Source organism: Echeneis naucrates, chromosome 6, assembly GCF_900963305.1.
Source record: "Echeneis naucrates chromosome 6, fEcheNa1.1, whole genome shotgun sequence".
NCBI classification, from domain to species: Eukaryota; Metazoa; Chordata; class Actinopteri; order Carangiformes; family Echeneidae; genus Echeneis; species Echeneis naucrates.
The window spans coordinates 24420757-24425276 of record NC_042516.1 but is presented as its reverse complement, the minus strand read 5'-3'; positions in this window follow the sequence as shown (position 1 = coordinate 24425276).

Genomic DNA, 4520 nt, shown 5'->3' with positions numbered 1-4520 from the left:
TATTACAGAGATGTGGGACCTGAACCAGTTCAGGGAGATCTGGACTCCAGGTCTGGTCCTGTGCTCGGTGCAGGAGGACCAGCTCCTCTTCTCAGATCAGCTGATCTGAGCAGTTTGTGTGTTTGATGGTTTGATGTGACAAATGATTGAAACCTGTCTGTGAAAATGAGTCAAATAAAGGTGGCTTAGAAATCAAACATCTCTCTCTCCCTCTGTCTGTCTGACCTGCTGTCTCCTGTTTCTGGTTCCTGTGGGCTGGTCCTTATGGCAGTCTGTCGTGGATCCGGTTTGGTCGGATCCTCGTCCCTGATGAACGAGGTTTTGGTGTCGGCATTAATTTGTTTAATCCATCACAGGGAAGCACAGAGATGACCGCCCAGACGTCCTGATGGGGACTAAACTGATGATGAGGATGATAGCTCTTCATACTTTACGCCGCCACCGCCATCCTGTCTGAGCTTTGAAAACAACTCACAGCATCTTCATGCTGCTTTTTTATTCTTTCTACCCAAATTCATGAGAGCAGCTTCAGACAGTGTGGTGATGTAACAAGAGAGCAATGAGGAGCACAGACACACACACACACACTGAGGTCAGATCAGACTGAACCTGATTCCATCAGTGGGACAAACTGAAGATCTATGGAGACAATAATCTTTAATAGACGTGTAAAATCAGGGAGTGATGTATGTGGTAATAAAGTTCAGTCTTCATCCTTCACGTCTCCGTTTCATAAAGATGCAGCAGGGAATATTTTTCACGGCGTAACAGGCTGATGAGACTGAATAAGAGCTGTGATTAAACTTATGAAGAGGTGAAATAATGAAGTTAGCAGTCTGTTGGCAGGCTTTTATTTTGACAGTCTGTTTAAAGTCTTCACTCCAGAGAAGCTGCAGCGAAAACCTCACACACACACACACCTGACCGGTGTTTGTTAATTAAACTCCCCATAACTCACAGGGGAAGAACTCTGATATGAGCTGAAGTTTAATTAGTCTGTGTGTGTGTGTCTTTATGAACAAACATCAGGACGTTATTGGCAACAACAAAAACTACAGGGCGGAGCAAAGATTAACTGTTGCTGAGCATGATGGGAAAATGAGCCTGAGCTGGACCATAAAAACGTTTCCTCAGTCCCCCGCAGAGAGACGTGTTTGTCCATCAGTCCATAAAGGGGTCACCAGGGGTCATGCTCCATGTTGTAATAATTCTAATTATTTCCCATAAAAATGATGATTGTAAAATGTAGCAGGTTCTTGTCCGACTGCTGAATTACACTTTAATCAGTTGTGATGCGTTCAAAAGCGTCTTTAATTCAAAACAGGAATGACACCAGATAATGTTTTAATCCAGCTGATGATTCATGGCAACATCACAAACATCTGCTGAGACGGAGAGGGGGAGCGCACACACACACACACACACACAGCAGCCTGTTTCACTGCCGGATCTCAGCAGGATGTTTTGTCGTGTTGTCAGGAGTCGGATCAGGTCTGTTTCATGTTGTGTTAAAATCAGCAGCTGCAAGATACCAATCTGAGCTTCCTGCTGATTTCATCCAGTTTTTATAGAGCAGCCACAACATTAAGGTGCAGAATCCAAATCCCTCTGATCTCAGTCCAGGTCCACGGCGCTCCACCTCACAGCTTCCCGACCTGGCTGATTATTGAAGAACCCACCGACAGAATGTTTTCAGAGACAGTCAGACTGCCGTCCTGCCTCTGTGACACCGTCCTCATTCTCGCTGCCTGACCTCCTTCAGGTTCTCATACAGCTTCTGGAAAACCTCTGAGCCCAAACGATGACAGGCGCCATCTTTAAAAATGTCTTCAAGTCTCCACATATTCAGAATCAGCCTCTGATGATGTAAATATGTGGTTGTCTGTCACACAATAAACTCAGAAACATACAGGACTGATCCAGAGACACTTGGCTGTGACATCACCCACCAGAGCCAATAGGAGCGTCTGATGTAGAGATGAAATTACATCATTTAAAAATATTTTTACAGATAAAGTTTCTTCAGAAATGTCAAATTTAAACTTCTCCTCATGAAGGTAGGAAAACAGGAATCTGTGTGTACTCCTGGTTGTCAACATGGCAGTTTTGACCTCGAATCTGCTGAATCTCTGATGTGTCTCCTGTTTGACTTCGTCCTGGTGAGCTGCTGTTTCCATCCTGTTTCCTTCCTCAGCCCCACAGGCCCTGTGGGGCCCTGTGGTTCCTGTGGTCCATGTGGGGCCCTGTGGGGCCCTGTGGTCCCTGTGGTCCCTGTGGGTTCCTGTGGGTTCCTGTGGTTCCTGTGGGGCCCTGTGGGTTCCTGTGGTTCCTGTGGGGCCCCGTGGGTTCCTGTGGTTCCTGTGGGGCCCTGTGGTTCCTGTGGGGCCCTGTGGTCCCTGTGGTTCCTGTGGGGCCCTGTGGTTCCTGTGGTTCCTGTGGTTCCTGTGGGTTCCTGTGGTTCCTGTGGTTCCTGTGGTTCCTGTGGGTTCCTGTGGTTCCTGTGGTTCCTGTGGTTCCTGTGGTCCCTGCTGGGCCCTGTGGTTCCTGTGGTTCCTGTGGGTTCCTGTGGTTCCTGTGGTCCCTGCTGGGCCCTGTGGTTCCTGTGGGTTCCTGTGGTCCCTGCTGGGCCCTGTGGTTCCTGTGGTTCCTGTGGTTCCTGTGGATTCCTGTGGTTCCTGTGGTCCCTGCTGGGCCCTGTGGGGCCCTGTGGTCCCTGTGGTTCCTGTGGGGCCCTGTGGTTCCTGTGGTTCCTGTGGTTCCTGTGGTTCCTGTGGTCCCTGTGGGGCCCTGTGGGGCCTCAGGCTCCACTGGGTCTGTGTCAGCAGAACCCCCCAGAGCTCTAATGGGATTATAATGCTGTCAGACTCCAAGCACACACACACAGACACACACAGACACACTAAACGGAAGACATGAACCAAAGTCGCTATGATCTTAAAGTGTCGGCAGGTTGTGAGTCAGAAACTTTGAATCTTAACGAGACTCTTAAAAAAGCCTGAGCTGAAACCTCCAGTTTGTCATTCATATGACGGCCATTTTGTTTTTCAGAGTCCAGGTCCAGGTTTACAGACTCACTCTTTCACTCGGCTGCATGATGAAGCTCCTGAGGAGTTTGGTCACGTCTGCTTTTTCCTTCTACTCATCTTTGCACTTTTCAAACATCTGAGCTGCTGCTGATTTCACGTTCCATTTCGGGGTGTTGCTCCGTTCCTTTGGTCTGAAGCTGAGACTGACCGAGGCTTTTTACCAATCAGGGCGTGAGATCGGAGCGGAGGCTTTATCTGATGACCATCAGGGTGCGACTCTATTGGTCTTAAAAGAAGTCAGACTATGTTGAAGTCTATGGGAAAATGTCCCTCCACCTCCCTTATGTTGAAGTCTACAGTGCAGAGAAGGTCGACTCTACCATCCCTCGCTCTTTATTGACCTGCACAGCTCTTCTTCTCTTCCTGTCATCACTATCTGCGGTGAAAAATAGCTCTCATCTCTCAGCCTCACTCTTTTCTCCGCAGATTGGCCGCTGGTTCAACCCCCCACTATATTGGCTGTAATGGTCTCTGGGTGATGAGCTTGTGTTTCTGTGTGAGTGTTTGTACATGCTGTGTGAGTCTGGACCTGGTTTCAGGCTGAAGTCCAGGTTCAGGGACTGATGACCCAGTTTAAAGTCCTTGAGTTGAATTTCATTTGGACCAAAATCATAAAAAAGACATTTATTTTTGCCCATTTTGTCGGTGAAGGTTTATCAGTTTTATCTTCTGAAGCAGCTTTGTGAACTTGAATTTAAAACACTGGAATAATCAAATTATTATTAGCAGCTGGGGAAAAAGCACAGATGCACTTTATGAATAAATTTCTCTCTCAGCAAATAACATGCATCTTAGTTAACAGGACGCCATGTCCTCATGTGTGTGTGTGAATCTCTCACTGGCTCAGCTCAGTGTGTCAGAATCATATTATGATAATTTGAGCCTCACAACAAACAAAGTTTTATCACATTAAAACACAGAAACCAGCAGCTCCACCATCTAAAGCCTGTTTCATGTTAATCCACATTAATTCACACACACACGTTCTCCAGCAGAGTTAAACATTATAATATTTGGTGATAATGGTGGAGTATGAACCTTCTCCCATCATGCACCACAGTGTCTGTGTGACGGCCAAACAGAGCATCAGTCAGTGTGAACTGGAGGAAGCTGAAAAGATAAAATGATCCCAGAAATCAATCAGTTGTTGTGTTCAGGGCCCGACCGGCTCTGGGGATAAAAGGGTTCTTGTTTTTCCTGTGATTCGAGTCGACAGCTTCTTCAGTGACTGAATCCAACTCACCGGCGGCTCAGACAGGTAAAGTGTCTCTGCAGGGCTCTAACTAACGGTAAACGGTGAAGTCTCAGTCTCAGTCTTTGACTCTGGATGATGATGGATCTGTCGGGATAATTATTCCTGCTAACGAGCTCAGAGAGTCTTTAAGACTGACAATGTTTAATTCATTTCTCTGGGGACTGAGAAACTCTTTCTCT